The following is a 25,003-nucleotide window of genomic DNA, read 5'->3' as shown; positions in this document are numbered from 1 at the left end:
CCATGTCCTAAATGGATTAGGATTTTCTCTAAATCCTTTAAGAAGAGTTATGAACGGGTAAAGTTGGAAACTTTACCCTTAGAAAGGCCATTCCAGTAAGCAAACGAACTAAGGACCTTGGATCTAGAATACAGGGGATTAATCTATTAAGATGGCCAAGGAGACAGAGGTACTTGTCGAGTCCATAAGGGAACTCGACGAGTCCATAAGGGAACTCGACGAGTAGAGTCGTGTTGTCTCGATTTTTTGTTAGTAGATATCGACGAGTCTGTAGATGGACTCATCGAGTTGATTTGCCAAATTGCGACCGAGCAGCTCGATAGGACTCAACGATTCGGGGGAATGACTCGGCGAGTTGAGTCGCGGTTCCATGATTTCTGAGTTATAGAACTCGACGAGTTGAAGGGTTGACTCGGTGAGTTGGTTAACCCAGAAGGTTTTCTTTGACCAGAAGGTTGACTTTGACCAGGGGTAAAATGGTCATTTTACCCTTAGATGGTTTTTCAGTTTTCTAACTAAGTATTATTGTATAAAGTTAGCATGTGAGTCTTGGGAGTAGCGAACAAAGATTCCTCATGCACGAGATCAGCATCCAGTTTGATAGGTGAGTGTTCCTTCAGTAGAAACGGGTCGAAGGCACCAATGCCGACATGTTTATGTATGTTAGCATGTGCCAAACTTAGGTCCAATATCGGGGATAACCTGATGTAGATTATGTGTTCCGGACTTCGGTCCGATGGCGGAGCATTCCCAAGAAGTAGCTATGTATGCTTGATGTCTTTGTGATTTATGCATGTTATGCGCTATGTGTTTTGGGCCTAGGTCTGATGTCGGGGTAAGCCCGATGTATGCTAGTTTATATGTTATGTGTTTATGATATATTTTATGCAGTCTGTATGTCGGGGTATGCCCCATGCCAGGCGTGGTCTGATGCCGGACAACAGTCCGATGTCGGGTTCATCCCGATGCAGCAGGGAGTAGTCCCAAAGTTATGTTATATCTTATTTTGTGATTATTGTATGGTATGTGGTAGTTTGGGGGAGCTCACTAAGCTTCTTGCTTACAGTTTTCAGTTTGGTTTCAAGTACTTCAGCTAGCAAAGGGAAGGGCTCAAGATGATCGCATGGTACACACCAAGATCAGTGACGGAGCTAGATGGGGCGTTGGGGGTACTACAATACCCCCAAAAAATTGTTATATATATATATATATATATATATATATATATATATATATATATAATATTATTTGTAAATATTTTTAATGTTATTGTACCCCCAACTAAATAGATTATAACATGTTTTTAAATGTTTTACATTGGATAACTATATATTATATATTGATAATGTTTGCACCCCGTATCAAAATTTCTGGTTCCGCCACTGACCAAGATGATCGCATGGCACACACCATAGTTTTCTAGCCTACAAGATTACTCTGATATTTGATATGAGATTTCGATATGATTGACAGATATATATATATATATATATATATATATATATATATATATATATATATATATATATATATATTGAGATACATGTTTTATGGGTTTATACTATGGTGATGATTACTATAGTTTTAATGATGTTTCAAAAATGAAAAATTTGGACTGTATTTTTGGGATGTTTCAATTTGTATCCGGGTTTATTGCACGTTATGCTTTATGATATGTTATGGTTGCTATGTTAGAGATCAGTTAGATTAGTATCCTGGTTATAAGAGGGTTGCTATGCTAGTGATCGGTTAGATCAGTATCCTGGTTATAAGATGGTTGCTATGTTAGAGATCGGTTAGATCAGTATCGTGGTTATATGATAGCTGTTATGTTGGTGATCTGTTAGATCTGCATGACTATTTGTTTATATGTATGTGCACATGTTTGTCGGTTTGGGGGATTAGGTTGAGGCAGGTCCTGCTTTATGCTATAGGCCAAGGAACCTAGGGCAGACTGGATAGATTGCAAACCCAAGAGGGCATATAGTCAGGATGAAGGCCCGACAAGCAGTTCGGATATGCTAAAGGCGCTGAGAGGCGGTCCAGACGTGCCGAAGGCTCTGATAGCGGTCCAAATAGACTAATGGCATGTGAGACGGTCCATTCAGACTGGTGGCTCATTATGCATATTGTATTTGTTTATATGATATGGTTATATCTATATGTCATTGGTATTTTGGGGGAACTCACTAAGCTTTGGGCTTACAGTTGTTGATTATGTTTCAGGTACCTCTGATGATCGTGGGAAGGCGAAGTCGTGATCGTACAACTCCTCATATTTCATGATTTTATGTTTGATTATGGGATACTCTGACATTATAATATTTTGAAAACAAGTTTTGTAATAATAGTTGATTTTGAAAATGTTTTAAAAAGTTTAAATTTGGCATGATTTTTATGGATGGTAAATGACGAAACCATGTATCAGCACAAAAGTCGATGTTCGTTTAGGGGAGATGTTGGGGCTATGAAATCTACAATCATATTTGAGAATCTTAACTTTAAAATTCAACCACGTGATACATGTGAGTATATTATTTTTGTTTAGACCAGTTGATCAGATGGTTAAAAGGACAAGTTTTATAGTATACAAGTTTGTGTAAGATTATTAAACGGGGTGTAGGTTACTTCAATGAATGGAGAAATAAGCAAATCTCTCTTCTTTGTGATTTTTTACTTCGTGTAACACCTGTTTTCCTAGATGAATCGAATTAGGGTTTAAAGGAGTCATGTAACATCACAAAAATCATAGAAATTTAAAATTTTCGAAAACAACCCATGTTATCCATAAAGCGTTTACAAATCCATAGTTTCAAAAGTATGATAAAAAAAAAAATTAGAATTCAAGATCCAATATCATAAAAACAGGAAGATGTACATGATCACGCCTTCGCCTTGACACAATCATCTAAAGAACCGAAAACAATAAACTAAAACTATAAGCGAAATCTTAGTGGGTTCCCCCAAGGTACCAACCATGTGACTAATAGGCTAGTATTTGGGTTGGAAACCCTAATTAGGGTTTGGAAAACCCTAATGTCTTGAAACCCTAATTTTAGGGATTTGATCGGGACCCGCACTTGAATTATTCACTATACTTAAAATATTAATTAATAATCATTTGCAATTAACCTAAGTCAATATTTGACTTAATGGATTAAGTAGGAAAGTCATTTCATGTGAAAACCCTAATTTCACTTGGGCCTTGATTTGGGCCTCTCTTTTGGGCTTTGGTGATTGGGTTATTGATGGGACATCCAAAAACAAGCATATAGATTAGAATATTTATATAGGCTTTAGGATAAGGCCTATTGGAAATGCTTGGGCCCAATTTTGGAAAATTGGGCCATAGGTGGGCCATAATTAGGCCTTGATGATTATGAGATGTCGGGTCATTAGAGTACCAAGAGTTTGGACTAGAATAAATGGATGGGCCTTAAGGAAAAACCATGTAGAGGTCTGGTCCCAATTTGGAAACTTGGTCCATATGTTGGGCTTTGGCTCATTACTTGACTTTTGGGCCTTTGGAGTGTGAGTTGGACCTTGGACTTGAATCAAGCTAGGTTTGGGGTAAATTGGTATTTTACCCCAAGCCTGGACTTGTGGTTATGTATTGGAACCCAATTATTAATCAGGTGTTGTTTAATAGTGACAGTTCGGGAATTTGTTATCCAACAGTTGGAGTTTTATCTGCGGGACTTCAGTAGTGTGAGGTGAGTTATCCTCACTATACTAAGGGTCTGATATCCTAGTAGTTTGTGATATGTTGAGTATGGATTAGTTATGCGTGCTAGTTGTTATGCCAATTTGGTAGATCTGTAAGACTAACTAAGTTACTATCTGATTATCTGTATGTGCATTAGTTATGTTATATGTCGACATGCTATGTGGGATGGGTTAAGGTTGTACTACTCCGTGCAGTAGCCAACAAACCCTGAAGTATTCTAAATATGAGTTGAGGGCTGGGCAGGGCATGTCAGAGTCATATTGAGGACTCAGGAGCAGTTCAGATACGAGATGGGGGTCGGGCAAGGCATGTCGGACTGGTAATGTGGGCTCAAGGGCATTCCAGATATGAGTTGAGGCTCGGATAGGGCATGCCAGACTCGTACTGTGGGCTCAAGGGCAAGCCAGATGTGAGTTGTGGGTCCGGAAGGAAAGCCAGTCTCATACTGTGGGCCTAGGGGTAATCCATTCTATAAAGTTGTAGACCTATTACATTTTGTTATTTGTATATGTGTTATTTGTTGTGTATCAGTATTTTGGGGGAACTCACTAGGATTAGGGGTTACAATTTCAGTTTTGGTTTCAGGTGCTTCGAATGATCGCGGGAAGGCAAAGGCGTGATCGTATAGCTCCTCACATTTTTTATGATTTTGACTTCTGGGATAATCTGACATGAAACTATTTTGAAAACTCTTTGTAATTATTAATGGTTTCAATTTGTTGAAAAAGTTATAAATTAGCTTGAATTTTATGGATATTACACAATATGTTTGTGTTAGATATGGTATGGTGAGGGAAACTCACTAAGCTTTGTGTTTACTCTTTTAGTTTGTGTTTCAGGTACTTCCATCTCAAAGGGGAAGGGGTCGGCTTGATTGTGGTGCATCACACTATGATTTTCTGCAGTAGGGATTTTGGGACTTATGCTCTGATAATATTTTTCCACAAATTGTCTTGACTATACACTATAACTATTTAATGTTTTTGTGATCTCAAAATCAACGATGTTTTTATGTTTCTGATTTGGTAAACTTAAAAATGAAAATTTCAACTCATATTTTTGGGGATGTTACAAGTTGGTATCAAAGCCTTGGTTTGAGGGATTCGGACATACTCTCTGGTGTGTTTGAACTCAAATCGAGGGTTGATATATTTTCATACGAAAATCATTTTTTTAATTTATAACTTTAATAAAAAAACAAGATGTGTGATGCGTGCAATCATCCAGACTCAAGTAAGTTTCCCCAAGATATCCATATATGTTATCTGCTATGAATTAATTATGAATATGTGAATTGCATGCTAGCTAGGGCTAGGGATTTGCTCCATTTTTGCATGATAGAATCCTAGGAGAGATGCCTTAAATGCCTGTTGTACGAGCTTGTAAGACTTACATGCTAGCGTTTAACCTTCAGTGATAGGATGTCCTGATTAGGGTTTGTTTGCTTTGTTACCTGAAATCCGAATGTTGCTTGCTTTGTGCTTTGAGGGGTTCTTACGAACCTTGGCTAACTAGTGGGCGAATGCGCCAAGTTACATGTTATGCGAACCAAATAATTTTAGAAGGTTAGGTTTGGCTCTATTGTATAGATGAAAGACCCTAACTTTCATATTTATGAAAGACCCAAACTTTCATACTTAACAATATAGTTACCCCAAAACATGCTACTTGCATATTCATAAAAACAATATTTTACATTGATAAAGAGGTTACAAACTACTGGATACAAATCGACTATTTTAAAGTGTTATATATTACATTACTTCCCAGGATTCTATAGTTTTATACATATGGGAATGCAAAATACAATAGTTTCAAACTATTCATAAGCTCTTATCGATACAATAGTTTCAAACTTTTCAAAAATCTTCTACCAGTATATAACTATACTGGATGCTTATCTCTTGCAATTTGTTAAACATTGAGAGGGTAAGTGGTGACGCTTAGTGAGTTCAAGAATAGATACAATATAACGTTATGCCATATATATACTTCAATATGGCAGAAGCAAAGAGAAACAAGGAACAACAAGGGCATATGTGAATCATGTGACAAACATTCCATATCAATCATTGATTTGATTTAAATATATACAATCGATGAGACATAACAATTTCCATGCTTGATATACATCAATAAAGCTTTGGCCCAAACGACACAGAAGACATACAACTTCGGATTAACATTTTGGTAGATTTCTGGCTTATAGCCCTGTCTAACCTTCTGCCAATACCATAGAATAGAAATCATTCTCTTACGGAGACATGTTCTACATGGCCAGAGACTACATATCAGTACCAACGTGAATCTAGGTCCTTTCACTGATCACATGGTCAAAGGTATTTCTTTGCCATTAGAAATAGCCAATAAAAATAACCCGGGAAAATGACCCGGAATAATAACACTGAAAAGAACATAGCACATATAACACATAACATACAGTTGTTCCTATATATTGAACTCACCGTGAAATAACCGGGGGCTAAAATATTAATTTGGGCAGTACTTCGGCTCTAAATATGACTTTCGTCGTTGAAAACCGGGAGTTTTCTTGAAAACCGGGCTCTGCGAAGGTATAGCTTCAAAACCGAAAAGATAATTTTTTCAGGCTTCTCGGGCACTTCGTGGCGTATTCCGGGGGTTATAATCGATACCGGGGCTTCGGGGAATGTTAAGATGAATAAAAATGGAAAAAGGGATCAAAGATGGCAATTTTACAAAATTACCCGAGAATGCTCGCAAGCCCTCTATTTATAGGGAAGATCCGAGGTCGGCCGAGAGGAGGAGTCAGTAGCGAAGAAGCTCGGTGGCAGCGAGGGAGAGAGACACGCGACAAGCGGCAGCGAGGCTCGGATGGCTCCAGCAATGCGAGGCGCGTCGGAAGCTGGTTGGGCCGCGGCTTCGGTCCAATCGGAAGGAAACATGCATCGGTTCGCAAGTGGACCAAACCCTCTGCTGACACAGCTGCTTCAGTCATGTGGAGAGTTCCGGACGAGGGTGACGTGGCCGAACCTGAGCCTTGTGAGTTTTCTCGAATTTTGCAAATTTTGATTTTTGTGCCCCGAACTTCTAAAATCCATAACTTTCACATACGACCTCCGTTTTTGACGTTCTTTATATGCACACGTAGCTAAAATTATGCTATACAACTTTCATTTAGACTTCATCGGCTAATTTTGACTTTAATTTTAATATTATTATTTTTAACAGACCGGGACAAGAAAATCCATTAAAAATTCATAACTTCTTCATCCAACATCCGTTTTCGTCAGACTTTTTACCGTTGTACTACTAATGACGAGACCTTTGATTCTCATTTAGGGTGTGTCGGCTAAAAATACTCGATCTAAACTTCAAGTTTTTAGCTGTCTACTGCTGAACTAAAACTTCAAAAAATCATAACTTCCTCATACGAAGTCAGATTTTGGTGTTCTTTTTATTGAACTTCTCGGTTTAAAAAATACTAAGACTTTCATTTAGATTACTAAGGCTAAAAAGTAGTTTATTAAAAACTCACTTTTTACGTCATTCGGCGACGTGCCGGTTTTGTCGTGGATCTTCGATTGGTCATAACTTTTTCGTTATAACTCGGATTTCGATGAGGTTTTCGCCTACGTGTTTCTAACAAGATTATCTAAAATTTTCAATAATAAAATTTTACTTATTTCAAATTTTATATTTTCACTATATTTCACTATTTGACTTTTGATTGAGATCTCATAAGACTTCCAATATTTTATGAGTGATTCTAAACATAGTTTTACTTTATTTCTATTAAAAACTATCTGTTAGAACTCAACATTCAAATTCACATAATATTTTATAATATTATTTACTTAAAACACGATTTGAAAGCGTGTATGTTACAATAGATCTTGTTTGATTCCAACCGTTGTAAAGTAAGATCTCTCATTCGAAGAATTATCTGGTTTTAGTAATATGTAACTATATCCATGCGCTAGTTAGTGGAAGTTCGTGGGAAATCCTTTCGGTAGCTGAGGGCAGTTCGTGGACAAAGATTTGTGCCCTAGAGAGTGTCTAGGAAGAGGTTAATGCCAAGAGTCTCATCTAGTTTCAATTATATGTTGGATAGGAAGTGACCTGGAAGATCCAAAGCAATCCTCGAGGAAAGTACGGATAGATGTGGAAGGTAGTATGTGTCCGTACTAGTGAAAGCAAAGGATCCGTACTCAATTCTGGGAGTGCTATGGGGAAGCCATGGGAGCTTGTAGAATGTGAATTCCCGCAATTTGTATTCATGATCCTGATGATTGTATGGTTTTTTTTTCAGAATGGTGATAACACATCAAGGAGAAGGAACTTCTGGATATGGGTCTGGTTTGGGTATGGGTTCCGAGCTGTTTGATGATGGTCTGTGGGAGTTTATTGCATCTGAGATTACTAGAGGAATTCTTGATGCAACCCCGGTGATTTTCGGGTCGATCAAGGAGGGTATTATCGAGCTGATGGAGGATCACCTCAGAGCTTTCGGGAGTGATATGGCGCATGTCCAGTGTGGGGCTCACACACTCTTCTTCAATGATTTCACAAAGTATGGAGCACCAAACTTCTTAAGGGTGAAGGACCCCATCGCATCTAGAAGGTGGATAGCAAACATCGAGTCTGCTCGGCTGACCAGCTTCTGCCCTGAGGGGTCGAAGCTCAGATTTGTTGTGGGTGTTTGAGGGAGCGAGCTAGGGACTGGTTGGAGGAGGTTGGCTTTGATTTGGGAGGAATGACCATTGAGACCATGACCTAGATGGATATTGTGACCAGGTTCTGGGCAGAGTTCGCATCAATAATGGAGATCCAGCAGGTGGCCAGGGAGTTTTTGGACATGAGGTAGACGGAAGAGACTGTGGTGGAGATTACCACCAAAATTTAGGGATAGGGCTTTGTTGGTGCCTCAGTATGCAGCTGAAGAGTAGATAAACAAAACCCGGTATCACAAGATGTTAAGAGGAAACATCAAGGAGTTTGTTAGTTATTCAACATGCCCAACTCTGGATGATATGATTGTCAGGGCACGAGATCAAGAGATTGATATAGAGCACATTGGGAAAAGGAATGCAGAGCCTAGTTAAAATGTTGGGGTTTCAATGAAGTAACCCAAGGGATTCGACCCAAGGTCGAAGGACCAGTAGGGCCGGAGCCACTGTAGGAAATGCAGCAAACCTCATGAGGGAGCTTGTAGGTTAGGGGGCTTAGGTTGCTATAAGTGTGGCAAGATTGGAGACTTTAGTAGGGATTGTATTGCCCCTACTCTCACCCTTTAGAAATCAGACCTGGTTTGATTTTATTACAATCAGAGGGGCCACAAGAAGGTCCATTGCCCAAGTATAGCCTTAGGAGCAGCAATGGTGGTGCCAGCTCCAGCGACACTGCGGATTACAAATGGTCGTCATCCAGTGGTAAGGAGCCAAGATTTTTAGTTGACCGCGCTAGATGTGGTGACGAGAATGTTTCCTTCTCTTTACTTTTATTTTTATGTTGATCTTGATGCTTATATTTATGAGTTTACTTATAGGATCGTTCCATGTGAACGATGTTCCTGTTTTGGTGTTGTTCGAATCGGGGCCACCCGATCTATCGTATCTCTTGCACTCAACAAGATGTTTTTCGGATCTCCGAGTGTGCTAGACTACCCATTAGAGGTTAAGATTGCAGATGATTTGTCCGCTTGAGCATCAAGGGTCCATCGAGATTGTGTTTTAAGTATTAGCGACGAGAGTTACGCTATTGACTTGGTTCCCATCCCTTTGCATGGGAACAAGGTCATACTAGGGAGCGATTGGCTAAGCCCCAATGGGGAAGTGATTGATTGCAAGCACTAGCTAGTATGTTTGTGGAGCCCAAGTAGAGGAGAGATGGTGGTCCAGGGAGAAGGGACTCTGCACAGCCCCATTTTATGTTCAACTTCTAGAGTCAGACATTATCTCCATTAGGATTGCTCTGGGTTTCTCACTTACGTTATGGATATTCGATAGTAGGATAGAGTGATGGTTGATGGAGTGCCAGTTATTCGAGAGTACCCGGATGTGTTTCCGGAGGATTTACCCGGTGTGCCTACAGAGAGGCAGGTGGAGTTCCGAATTGATCTGGTTCCTAGTGCAGCCTCTATAGCCAAGACACCATACCGATTGGCCCCACCAGAGATGTAGGAGTTGTCTACGCAGTTGTAGGAGCTGGTAGACACGGGATTTGTCAGGCCGAGTAGTTCACCTTGGGGTGCACTGATCCTGTTTGTGAGAAGAATGATAGGTCACACTGGATGTGTATTGACTACAGGGAGTTTAACAAGCTAATGGTGAAGAACCGTTATCCACTCCCAAGGAATGATGATTTGTTTGACCAGCTTCAGGAGGCATCTTGGTTTTCCAAGATTGGTCTGCACTTGGGATACCACCAGATGAGCGTCAGGGAGGATGATGTGTAGAAGACAACCTTTCGGACTCGATATGGCTATTACGAGTTCGTGGTGATGCCTTTTGGGCTCACCAACACCTCAGCTACGTTCATGGACCTCATGAACCGCGTGTGCAGACCGATGTTGGATCGGTCGGTGATAGTATTTATTGATGATATATTGGTCTATTCCAAGACCCAAGAGCAGCATGAGGAGCATCTGTATGAAGTGTTGGATACCCTTTGTAGGGAGAGGTTATACGCGAAGTTCTCCAAGTGCAAGTTCGGGTTATACGAGGTGCAGTTTCTAGGGAAAATTGTCAACCATGATGGTATTCTTAATCGTCTTGGCCAAAGTGGAGGCCATGATGAGATAGGAGGTCCCGAAGTCTCCATCAGAGATTCGGAGCTTCCTTGGACTAACTGGATACTATAAGAGATTTATCCAAGACTTCTCCAAGATAGCAGTACCCCTAACTCGACTGACGAAGAAGACTGTTGTGTTCCGGTGGGTACCTGAGCAGCAGGTAGCATTTAAGACTTTGAGTCAGAAGTTATGTGAGGCACCAATTTTGACTCTGCCTGAGGGTGTCGAGGATTTTGTAGTTTATTGTGATGCGTCTATTTCGGGATTGGGCGTGACCTTGATGCAGAGGGGGCATGTCATTGATTACGCCTCAAGGCAGTTGAAGCCTCGCAAGGCAAATTAACTGACACACGATTTGGATTTGGGGGTAGTGGTTTTCACCCTCAAGATTTGGTGACACTACCTTTATGGGATCCGTTGTACTATTTACACGGATCACAAGAGTTTTAGGTACTTGGTGGATCGGCCAAATATGAACATGAGGCAGCGCTTGATGGTTAGATGCGGTGAAGGAATATGAATATACGATTACAAGATCATTTACCACCCTGGGAAGGCCAATGTAGTGGCCGATGCTCTTACCCGCAAGGTAGTTGCGGACCCAATCAGGGACATCTGTCTGCGGATGATAGTGGTGACTCTGCTTTTAGAGTGGATTCGAGAGGCTCAACAAGAGGCTATGAAGGAAGAGCACAAGAAGATTGAGCGCATCGTGGGTTAGATTCCCTCCTTCAATTATGATAGTTGCAGGTTATTAACACTTCATCATATAGTATGTGCCCAATACTCGGGCAGAGTGCGCCAAATCCTGATGGAGGAGTCACACAAATCCAGATCTTCCATCCATCCTGGGGCGACGAAGATGTATAAAGATCTTCGTCCTGACTATTGGTGACCCTGCATGAAGCAGGATGTAGCTTGGTATGTCAAGAGGTGCTTAATTTTTAGGAAGATCAAGGCCAAACATCTGAGACCGCACGACAAGATGCAGCCGTTGGACATCCCCGTGTGGAAGTGGGAGGAGATTACAATGGATTTCATCACTAAGCTGCCACAGAAAGCATGGGGAGTCGATGTGATATGGGTCATCATGGATCGATTGACCAAGAGTTCCTATTTCATCCCAATCTAGGAGAGTATTTCTACTGAGAGGCTGGCAGATATCTATATCCGAGAGGTTGTGGCTCGACACAGAGTGCCAGTCTCAGTGATTTCCGACAGAGATGTGTGGTTTACTTCCAGTTTTTGGAAGAAATTTCATGACGAGATGGGCACTCGTCTGCACTTCAGTACAACTTTCCACCCACAGACAGATGGTCAGAATGAGCGGACCATTTAGGAATTGGAGGATAAGTTGCGGGCGTGCGTTCTGAATTTCGGTGGTAACTGGGATACATACCTCCTATTGACTAAGTTATTTTATAACAATAGCTACTATGCTAGCATTGACCGGACCCCCTTTGAGATGCTTTATGGGAAGAAGTGCAGGACCCAGATATGTTGGGGTGAGGTCGGTCAGTCGGTAATGGCAAGGTGGTACTCAAGATGTCCGAGATGATCCAGCAGGTCCGGAGTAGACTCCAGACAGCTTAGAGTCAGCAGAAGAGCTAAGTTGACAGACGCCGATTGGACCTAGAGTTTCAAGTTGGGGACATGGTCCTCCTGAAAGTATCACCTTGGAAACGTGTCATTCACTTCAGGACGCGGGGAAAATTGGGCCCTAGGTGTATCGGACCCTTCAGGATTATAGCTCGGGTTGGCAAGGTGGCGTATCGACTAGACCTCCTAGAGGAGCTCAGTCAGACGTTGATGATTTTGCGGTGGTTCATTTGGCGGACATTCAGTTGGATGACCACCTAAACTACATAGAGAGGCCAGTGGTAATTCTCGACAAGAAGACGAAGGAGCCGAGGAACAAAAGGGTCGAGCTGGTGAAGGTGCAGTGGCAGTACCACAAGGGCTCAAAATGGACGTGGGAGCCAGGAGACGAGATGAGAGAGCATTACCCGGAGTTATTCCCAGTAGTAGCAGACTTTGAGGAAGAAGTCTAAATCAAGTGGGGGGATATTTATAATTCCCAAGTGCCAGGTATTCCTTTTGTTGCTTATTCAAGTGTTGATTTTATATTTTTGGGTGGATGGTCATACATTGGGTGTACATAGTGTACGCATGGCGTACAAAGGTGAGGCGCGAAGCGGGGGAAGCCCCTACGCAGGGCGTAAGCTGGCCAAATGCAAATCCTAAAATTTTGGGTTTTCACCTTATATAAACACCTTAAGTTCGTCCCAACCTTCATTCTCTCAGCCTCCACTATCCCTAAAGTGTTAAACTCGAAGTCCAAGCCTCTTGCATGCATTTTGAGCTAATCTTGAGTATTTTTGGTGTTATTTTGTGATTTCGAAGAAGAATGAGAGTGAAGAAGGAGTAAGAATGTGACGAGGGCTTGTAGATCCAGAAGTTTAGCATCATTTCTAACTCATTTGAGGTATAAAGCTTTAACCTTGATCATTGCATGCTTAGATCTAGTTTTGGGTTGTTTTATGTTACATTTTCCCTCCATAGTTGAGGTTTCTTATGTTCTAGAAGTTCCAATCCCTAAGAACTGTCCTTTTAGGCTCTTAGAAGTGTTTGGAGCCATAAAAATCAAGCCTTGATGGTTTAGTCTCAACCATTCAAGTGTTAGATGGCCACAAAGTGTGTTTATGGACTTAAATCATGTTTTAATCCCCATCCATGCATGTAAAAGTATATCGCTTATAACTTTATGGTTTAGGATGTCTTTTAGGGCTTGGATCTATGTTCTAGACATTACGACTTAGATGGTTAAGTCACAATGAAGCTTCTAAGGTGGCTGGCTAGTACGATGGGTGTACCTCTAATACGTTACGCGTACTGGGTCAACCTCCCCGTAATTGGTTAAGGCCAGTGTATGATGGGCGTACGTGCCAAGTACGACGCGCGTACACATGCAGTGGGTTAAATGTGGTTTTTAGGACTTAGGAATTTGGGCCTGGATTAGTTGGGCCTCAAGCCCACCTCTGGATTAAGGCCTTTAGGCCTAGGCCTAGGATTTTTGGTATTGGGCCTTATTGGGCTTAAATCTTAATTAGATGGACATGTACATTTTAATTTGAAAATTGGGCCTTGGAAGGAAAAGGCTCAATAAGGTAAAGGTTAAGGAACTTTTGCCTTATGTCATGAATTAAGGTTGAGCCTCGGGGACTGGATTGGATCTAATGTCTAATTAGAAGATTTATTGTGATATAGGGAGAGGAGTAACGCGTCGTCTGAGGATTACGATTTGACATTCATAGTTGAGGCGACTCTCCCTTTGTGAATGTTATAGGTTGAAGGCACCAAGGTTGGCCCTCTATTTATTGTATTATATGATGGTTTTTTGCGTGATAATTATCATGGTTCACGTATTGCTTAATGGTTATGTGATTTATGTATGTTATTATGTGGTAGTGATAGGGGTGAAATAGACCCCATAACTGGTTGAAATAAACCGGAGGTAGGTTGGGAACCCATATATATATATATATATATATATATATATATATATATATATATATATATATATATATATATATATATATATATATGAATGAAAAGGTTAGGCACCTAGATATGCCTCACAAGGTAGGTCAAGCACCCATATATGCTTGGGAGGGTAGGTTAGGCACCCAGATATGTCTGGCAATATGTTTTTCTTAGATGTGGTATGGTGGGGGGAAACTCACTAAGCTTTGTGCTTACTGTTTTAGTTTGTGTTTCAGGTTCTTTCAACTTAAAGGGGAAGGGGCCAACTTGATCGCAATGCATCACACTATGATTTTCTGTAGTAGGGATTTGGTGACTTATGCTCTGATAATATTTTTCCATGAATTGTCTTGACTATACACTATAACTATTTTATGTTTTTGTGATCTCGAAATCAATGATGTTTTTATGTTTGTGATTTGGTAAACTTAAAAATGAAATTTTCAAGTCGTATTTTTGGGGATGTTACAAGAACACAACTCCGAATGTCAGCTCAACTTGTCACCTATACACCAAAATAATTACCAATCTCAAAACCTACTCAAACTACCCAAAATATCCTTATGTCAACTAGTTCAAAGGTCAAAGTCAACAAACCAGTCGATTCAACCCAACCGAGTACGTTGGGATTTCCTAGCTAAATGTGGGGCATACTTCCCTTGACCAAGAAGTCAGGAGCTTGACTATGTACACACAACATACCATTAGGTACGCTCAGCACACACACCTTTTTATTAAGAGCTTAATAAATCATGTCTTCACATCCAATTCCACATCTAAGCCCAAAATAACGTTATAAGTCATAAAGTTTCCAATTTTATGACTTTGCATGGCTAGAATTGCTTAATACCTACAAACTCTAACTTCTTAATCCATTAGGACATCCTAGCACATGCATGGGGAAGAACTAAGATCCAAGATCATATTTTTATGCTTCTAGACATATCAAAACGCCTGAAAGGACAACTTATATGGGCTGGAGCATGCCATATGTTGGAAATATTTTTATGTGATTGTCACTTGAAAGAAGTTGAGTATTGATTTACATTTTCTAAAAAACATTATCATAATGTTTCAGGTTGGAAAGATCCTAAGGATTCAACAAGTGTTTGAAGAATCAGATGTTGGAGCACTTGAAGTTTACATGGAGCACTTGTTGTTGATATGGAGCACTTGCAGCTTTCATGGAGCACTTGCTGAAAGCAAGTTGTACCATCATGATCTTAGATGGCACATCTAGATCATATGTGGAGCATCAAGACATTGATTGCTCAACATGAATACTTGGTGGCTCATCTCAAGTCAATGGATCAACATGATCATATTGATGGCTCAATAAGATTGCACATGGTACATCATGTACAAGGAAGGCACATCCAAATACTCAATGGCACATGCATTTCGTTCATGGTCCATCATGAGCACGTGGTTGTACACCTCAAGTTCAAGACACATTCCAACATTCAAGAAACAACTCAACTTAATCAATGCCACTTCTAGAAGTTGATGACATCTTAGAAGACCATCGAGCGACATGATGCTCATGTTGCTCATCACATTTTCAATGATGATCCAGAAGGATCAAGAAATATGAAGACTCAAAACTTGGATGGAACCCTAACGGAATACTAGTGGAATTGGAATATTCCATCCATTCTCCATTAAGTAGGGCAAAGGTGTCAACTGATGACTAATTCATGATGATGTGTCAACACCTGATTCGTCAAACCATGTAATGGGCTTTTCCAAATCCTACAAATAGTCTCATTAGGATCCATTATACAGTTTCTCGATTCTGATCATTCTACTCATTCCCTGTTTATTCTGCTCAATTGTTGTTTATACTGGTGTTTAGAGATCCATTTGAGTGTTTTAGTGTGTTTTACATTCAAACACGTGTAACTGAATTATGATGAATATGAGACACATTTGAATCATACAATTTAAGCATAAAAAATGTTTTTATCATTAACTTGGTTGATCCAAAACTATTTACTTTCCGCATTACTTGTCATTTGACGATTCTAAAACTTTGTTTCAGTATTTTCAACACCTGGACTCTTCTAGTCTAGGTTTACTGGATTTTTCTCAATTCTTCAGTTGGTATCAGAGCTTGTCTGATCGACTTTGAGACTTAGAATTTTTTCACAATTTTTTTAAGTTTCAAACTAGTATCATTTGTTCTCAATGGCAAGTGTGAATCAAAACCAAATGTTCTCTATTCAGTTTCAGTTGCAAACAGTCTTGGCGTAGGAAATCGTGCACCTATCCTTGTGCCAAGTGAATACTCTTCATAGGCAGATCGCATCAAGTACTGTCTGGAACGTCATGACTCTGACATCTGGACCTTCATTTCCACTGGGAAACATACTTTAGAATTTCTGAAGGATATCAACGTTCCTGAAGCTAATGTCTCTCCTGAAGCCTGTAAAGTTATTTTTGGATTTGTTTCCACTATTGCTCAACTTCGTGATAGAAAAATCAAGAAGTTTGAGGCTAAGGCAATGCAAGAGCTCTTATCTGGAATTCCTCATGACATCTATAAGCAACTTCCTAATGAAGATAAGATTTCTCCATTCAACGTATGGAACACACTCAAGAAACAATTTGAGGGAACAAACAAGATTTTTTCAAACAGGAAGAAAGCCGCATTGATATATATGGAAAACTTCAAAATCTTACCTTATGAAAATCTCTTTGATGCATACTCCAGGAACAACATTATTTTCAACAAGGTGAAGAAGCTCAAGGGTGAAAGATTGCAAGAGAATTTCAATCAGAAATTCTTGAACAGACTATCTCCTCAATTGGATACAATGTACATGATCATATTGCAAACTACAACCAAATTAGACACCATATCTTTGTTTGATCTTTATGAGGAACTGTAACAACATGAGACAAAGGTCAACAAGCTAGCTCAAGTAACTCCCTTTGATAATCAAGGACTTTCCTTGGGAAATTCAGCACCCATGGCAAATCATTCTCAAAACTTGATTTTATATCATGATCCAATCCCAAACCACTTTGCTGATCAGTTTGCCAACCAAGGATATAGAGCATATCCATATCAAAGTTCGAGTATGGATCAACAGTACAATTAGAATCCTTACATGCCAACTCAACAACCTTTTCACATAGCAAATGGTTACATGGAAAACCATCAAACTTTCATTGGAACGACAATGGAATCACCTCAAATCAATGAGGAAAATGAGTATGAAGAATGATTGGAACTCCTAACCAAGTTCAATCCAAACTTCAAGAAGTTTGTGAACAAGCCAACTGGGAACTTCAAAGAACAAAGTTATCAGCAATGCCAACATTATCATCAGAACTCTGGAAACTTTCATAGAGGAAACAACAATCAAGAAACCTTTAACTCTCAAAATTCAAATTCTGAAAGTTACAACTTTCAGTGGACAAACACACGGGTTCATGATAACAAGTTGAAGTCCTATGATGATAATGAAGTAATTAGGTGCCACAACTGTTAAGGTGAAAATCATTTTGCCAAGGATTCCAAAATGAAGAACAAGACGGTCAAAGATGAAGCATACTACCTTCAGAAAGTTAAAGAACTCAAGAATAAATCAAATGACAAAGCCTTCATGATCATGGAAACTCCAAATGTGGAAGTCTGGGAAACAGACAATGAAGTGGATAAAGTAGAAGATACAGAAGCTTACAAGAACTACTTCTGCTTCATGGTTGATGATGACAAAGATCCTTCTCCTATTCATCAACAAGTTGTTGAGAAAGCACACTTCATGCTTCGTGATAATCATTTAACTATTGATCCTTTTCTTGATGACATTGACCATATTTTTGAAATAATCAAAGAATATATCACCAATGTTGAAAATCGTATCAGTTACTACAAAGACGAGCTGAGCACCATTAAGTTCATATTTGAGGAATTGAAATGTAAAATGGATAAGTTAGAAAATGACCTTGAAATCAAAACTGAGGCATATCTTACGTCAGTTGAACAATATGAAGTTGTATTGAATCAACGTGACATCATTGCAAATGACAATCATGAGATGTACGCCCAACAACAAAAAAAATCAATAGTTATAAGGCATCCAAAACACTTATTGCAGAAAACTCACGGGACATTCTCTCTGGACCAAAACCATCATGGATCAAATATGGTCTTGATTATGATGAAACGAACAAAAAATCATGAGTCCCAGTACTCAACTAGAGTTGTTGTCATGTGATCCAAGTCTCTTCACTGGAGACAATGAGGATCAAGAAGAGGTAGTAGCTTGCAATCCTGATGTAATTACCACGTCAATCTCAAGTATCCCATTGGAAGTCACATCATTCGATGAACTTCCAGATCTGAACACTAAGTCTAACACTCCAGTTGAATATTCCCTTGAATTTCCCACAATGGAAAATTTCAATTTAGAAGATGCCACTTCTGAAAAATCGAATATCTCTAGCTCAAAATCTAATGGTAAACAACCCAAATCATATGAGCCGGTAGGATATTCCAAGACTGAAGCTATTGGATTCTTCATTCAAGAAACATTTCCATCTCTTAATGCCTCAGTCTTTGGAAAAAAGGACTTGAGACATAATTATTCTAAGAAACAACATACTGGTAAATCTCCAATTCAAGTTAGCAAGGATGAAACCTTGAAGACTGTGAGTGATGACAAAACTATTGTTGAAATACTCAAGAGACCTTTCGTTCCAATAAAATCACTTCACCCAGTCATAAACAACAAGAGACAACTGTAAAGAAAACTAATGTCTCTAAAGATAAGGGAAAAGAGAAAATTAATGGCTATAAAGACCAACTGTAGTCCATCCTTCAAAACCAATATGGTTAAGACTAGTAATAATGACAAGGAAAAAAAGACCAAGAGAGTACCAAAGACCAAGCCAGGACAAGGGAAGACCAGACACTCCAGTCCTCCTAAAACTTCAAAGGCTCTGATGTGTGTGAAACAAACTAGTTTTAATCCTACTAACTTAGACACAAAATAAACACACGAAAGGCAGTGTACCTATCGATTAGTAATATAGTTCAAGCAAGTAGGGTATCGAACACAGGGAACAGTAAACAATTAAAATAAATGCTAATATTATCTAAATAAAACAAGTAAAAAAAAGAGTTTTCTCTAGTTTTGCAAGACTAGAAACTTAAATACTTTACTAACACGCAAACTAAGCATTTAATAGCTAAGAAAAAAAAGATCAACTAAATTCAATGATTAAAAAGGCCTTCTATTTAGGTTCGAATCATTTGTTCCCATGGATGATTTTATGGTAAATATATCGAATTAATTCTTCATTGGTTACCGACTAAAGTGATTAGATTCACATTCGCTATAGCTAATCCTTAGAAAACAGATTAATTCAAGCAATGGCCAGTTGTCTAAATTAATGAATTTCCTAGTTTGTTGATTCGGGTTTAGAAAGACTTGTAATTAGCTAATCAAACTGGTTATTCAATTAACCTCTTGTTGATGGTGTATCACACAAGCTCACACATTAACTTACCTATCTTCAAGTTAATTCTAGTTTCACATTCGTTATTCCTAGACATACAACTATGTGGTCACGTAAATCATATGAAATTAGCAACTAAGAGATGTTCATACAACTTAATTACTGATTTATTAACAGAAAAATAGTTATTGTTAACACATAAGGTTCTTTAACAAGCTTAATAAAAGATAATCACCAATTAAAATTAATCCTAATCAAATAATCAATCCATGTTCACAAATTCATCTACCTAAACAGAAGTTATGAGTTTTTAGCTCATAATTACAGCAGAAACAAGCTCAAAACCGAAATCAATTGGTAAAAACATAGTTCAAACAAGAGATTAGGTAAGAGTAAACATGATTTTGACTTGATTCTCCTTAAAATTGAATGTAGGTTTGATTCCCTTGCTTCCTACGCTCCAGCAACACCTTTAGTCGACAATTGGCCTCCAAGGGTTCATCTATATGCTAGGGTATCGATCTGAAAGTCCCTTTATATAGATTTTCACAAAACAGAGGCTACTTGGCGAGTCCAGTGACCTACTCGGCGAGTCCGTCACTTAAAACCCGTGTACGGCAAGTCAGCGCGTCCAGAATCGCGAAACTTCTGACAAACTCGGCGAGTTGATGGCCTACTCGTCGAGTACGTTTGGAATTAGCATTTTCTCAAAACATAAAAGTCGTCCGAAATTGTGTCTAGTTTTCAGAACATTTTGAATCTTGTCAATCGGAGTTACGGTTCATGAGATATGGCCAAAACACTGATGAGGGGTCAAGCTGTCCAGCAACGTCCTTCTTTCTTCAAAATCCAAGATCCAAGCGTCCAATCGCCAATTCCGCTTCACTTTCCTTTCGAGCATGTCATTTTTGCTGAAAAATGAAATTATAAACTAATTAAGCACCTTTTGTTCATTAAAAGAGACAAAAACAACATAAAGTATTAAAGATAATGCATGAATTTTATAACTAAATATGCCCATATCAGGCTCAAAGGTCCTCTTATTCAAATCGTGTTTTCTCAAATTCTGAATTTCCAAAACAAACTGGAATCCACTATCAGAATAGTTTCAAATCCAAATATCTTCCAGACTTTTCTAAAATGATGAGACCAAGACTTGTTCCAACCAACCCATTCATGTATCAAAATAGTAATTACCATATGAATTCTATTCTTGGTCCTTATCGTGGTTTTAATCCATCAATGGGAGGGAACCACATGTTTGGGGGAAACTGTAAGTTTCCAATGATCAATCAGTTTGGGGAAATTCCCAGTTTCCCATGTTTGATCAATTTGGAATGCATGTGAACTATGTATTTCCTTCTTTAGGAATTCCTACGTTGTTCACCAACTTTCCATCTTTCTCTCAAACCAAACCTCAAAGCAAGACCTCTAAGAAATCCAAAACCAAGGTCTGTAAAAACCAATCAAAACCCAAAGAGGTTGATGCAAAACAAGAAAAGATTATCCAAACTCCAACAAGTCCGAATAAAGCTAACACTCAAGGAATCAAACAAACATGAGTACCTAAACCTTCTCTCTAAATGCAGGCTTTTTATGTCGGGGTACCGCACGACGATACATGGTACATTGACTGTGGATGCTCCAGGAACATGATTGGGTACAAAGGATATCTTAGGGATTTCAAGATCATAACGCCAGGTCGGTATGTTAATTTCGGAAAAAACGTGAAGGGAGAAGTTATAGGACATGGAAACATATTGAATGGGAACTTTACCGTTAAACGTGTAGCATATGTAGATGGTCTTAAGCATAACTTTATCAGTGTTGCACAACTTTGTGACAATGATCATGAGGTTTTGTTCACAAAAACCAAGAGTTTGATTATGGATACCAACAAGTGCATCCTTGTTGGTTCCCCACGAAATGGGAACATGTATCCTCTTAACATTAAACTAATTAAGGGAGCCCCATATATCTTTCTTCTTTCCAAAGTTTCTTCTGACGTCATTTAGTTGTGGCATAAAAGACTCTCTCAACTTAACTTTTGTTATATCATAAAATATTAGTTATGTACAACTTTGATGCACACACCAAGCAACTGCAGTAATAATGTCAATTTCATCTAGCATACAACATATTCTCCTAGGCTATCAGGCATCATACATCAGACAATTCTATCATGCAATTCCTGGAGATCTCTAACCTACTACTAGCATACAGTTCTATCATATCATAACAAATAATAGTGTGGTAACTTGGGGTATACTTTATTGCTCCGACTGATTGTATACATCTCATCCTTCTTGAGTTACTTTTGAAAATAATTTGAATTTAATTTGAAAATAATTTGAAACTTTCACAGATCCTAAGTTTGAGTCTGGATTCACACGAATGTCCATCCAATTCTCTCAAACCATGGCTCTGATACCAACTTGTAACATCCCTAAAATCACGACAAAATTTTCATTTTTAAATCAAGAGAAATCATTGTCTTCAGAAAAAACCCAAATCAAAACCAATCATTTACAAAAAATTGTTCTCAAAAGTAGAAACCATAAATCAAAGTGTCCCAAAGTAGTATCATCATAAATCTCCAAATTATATATCACCGAAGGATTTTTACGATCATGCATTTGCTTTCCCACGATCATAGGAAGTACCTGGAACATAAAACTTAAACCGTAAGCACGAAGCTTAGTGAGTTCCCCCACGGTACCACAACAGAAACATATAAAAACATGCATATTGGGTCCACATTTAACATACTAGATTACCCCAGAGTCCATAACATGAGTCTGGCTTGCCTGTTGGCCCACAACTCATGTCTGGCTTACTCCCGAGTGTACAACATAAGCCCGTCTTGCCTGTTGGGCCCACAAATTATGGTTGGCTTGCTCTTGAGCCCACAACATAAGTGTGGCTTGCCTTTTCGGCCCATAACTTATGTATGGCTTGCTCTTAGGTTTGTTGGCTTCCACACAAAGCAATGTTGCCTCAAATCCAACCAAACTAAGTCAACATATGCAATAGATAAACATATAACCAACAAAAAATAATCATACATATCTACAGATCCCTACTACATTGCAACATCCTATATACCAGGATACAGATCTAACAGATCACTACATCATAGCAACATCCTATATACCATGATACAGATCTAACAGATCACTTCATCATAGCAACATCCTATATACCATGATACAGATCTAACAGATCACTACAACATATCAACATCTTATATACCAGGATACATAACCTAGTGTGTCGACATTGGTGCCTTCGACCCACAAGTACAATGAGGAAAACTCACCTCTCAGTCGGAAACGATCGCTGAACAGGACACTTGTAACGTCCCAAAACTCAAAACCAACATTTTTTTGTTTTTATATTAAATATAACATTAACCAAACGTGTTTATTAAAACCAAAGGAAAAACATAATGTATTCATAATCATCCAAAACATATCAAAGTCCAATAAGCATAAAGTCATGGTGTGTACGATGCGATCATCCCGAGCTCTTCCCCTTCGATCCTGAAGTACCTGAAACATAAAATGAAAATCGTAAGCACAAAGCTTAGTGAGTTCCCAAAAATACCTCATACCATATATATATATATATATATATATATATATATATATATATATATATATATATATATATATATATATATATATATATATATATATATATGCCAGCTCAAGGTGTGTCGGTCTATTTCATCCATGAGTCTATTTCAACTCATTTGTCGGCCCAAGTCGTACCAGGTCAATTTCACCTTCGTGTCTATTTCATCCCTAGGTCTATTTCAACTCATATGTCAGCACAAGGTTGTATCCGGTCTATTTCACCCCACATACGTATAGTAAACAAACACATAAGCATATAGCATATATAACAGGAGTCACAAAGACTACAAGCACACAACATATCCTGGTGGCCTATAGTATAGTGAGAAAACTCACCTCAGTCTACTGTAAGTCAAATAGAAGCTCGGGCTGTTGTACCGGAAAATCCCCCGTGTTAACCAATCAAATAAAACCCCAATTAATAATTGGTCCATATACCATAATCAACAATCTAGTTCATTTATCCAATACCGAAGGTAAAAGACAATTTTACCCTTTCCTCACTTGGCCTAAAAACCAAGGCTCAAACTCAATGGCACTAAAAGCCCAATAGTGGCCCAATTCATAAAGGGAACCCATAGCCCAATATGGACCAAACCCAAGAAGGCCCAAAGCTTAACAATGGACCAAATTCAGAAAGGATAGTGGCCCAACAAAGGCCCAAAACCCCAAATTCCAACAATGGCCGAAAAAACAAAAGCACATGACCAAGTCATGAATGCTAAGCATTACAAATGTACGCCCAACGTTGAAAGTGGCTACGCTTGATCGGGGACTCGAACGTGTACGCACATCGTACATACTCGAATGCCCATGGTATACACCCATTAAGCACTTAATGCTTACAATTAGACATCCAAACTTTAGATCCGAGCATTACGAAACGTCTTAATCCATAAAGTTACTAACTTGGAGCCTTTACATGGCTCAAATGAACTCAAAATCTAGATTTAGCATCCTACTTTCACCAAATAAACATAAACACATGCATGGTTGATCCTCAACCATCAAGATGCTAACATTATGGACTAGGGACCTCAGAAACATCAAGAGAAGCAACTCCAAACTTCTAGAGTGGAAGAATCCCACTATATCTCATTCATAGGACTAAAAAGTGTCCAGTACTTCATAGTAACTAGATCTAAGCATACAATAAGCAAGGTCCAAGATTTTTACCTCAATGAAGCTGAAAATGATGAGTGGAATCTAGATATACAAGCTCTCCCTTGATCAAAGCTCCTTCTTCAAGTTTCTTCTTCCTCAAGGTTCACCAACACACACTAAAACATACACAAAGAGGCCAAATCTTCTCTAAATGAGTTAGGGTTTCGAAATGAGGCTCAAAGGGTAATGGAGGCTGAGAAATGAGGGGATCATGGGACATAAGGTTATTTAAATATGGTTCAAACCCTAAAAGTTAGGGTTTTCACTCTTGCCACCAACGCCTAGTATACGTGCCCAACTCCTAAAATTACAAAAATGCCATTTTAGCCCCATTTTACAATCAATTCACATCCAGGGTCTAGAATGAAATAATTTCTCATACTTACGGTTTAAAATGAAAATACATCGATATCGAGATGTTACAACACTGCTCCGACTATCAGCTCTATTGGTCACCTATTCATGAAAAATGACCAAACTCAGTTAAAATTCTAAATACTTAAAATACCCCAAGTCAAACTAGGTCAAAGTAGAAAGTCAACAAAATCATTGGAGTTGACTCAGTTGAGTACGCCCAGCATACTCAGCTTGTATGCTCATTGTACATAAGGATTGACTAAAGTCGGGATGTTGACCACGTACACGCTGCATACTCTAGCGTACGCCTAATGTACGCGTCATCTAGCCGCA

The sequence above is a fragment of the Lactuca saligna genome, chromosome 5, assembly GCF_052625555.1.
Source record: "Lactuca saligna cultivar CGN05327 chromosome 5, ASM5262555v1, whole genome shotgun sequence".
Classification (NCBI taxonomy): Eukaryota; Viridiplantae; Streptophyta; class Magnoliopsida; order Asterales; family Asteraceae; genus Lactuca; species Lactuca saligna.
This window is presented reverse-complemented; position numbering follows the sequence as displayed.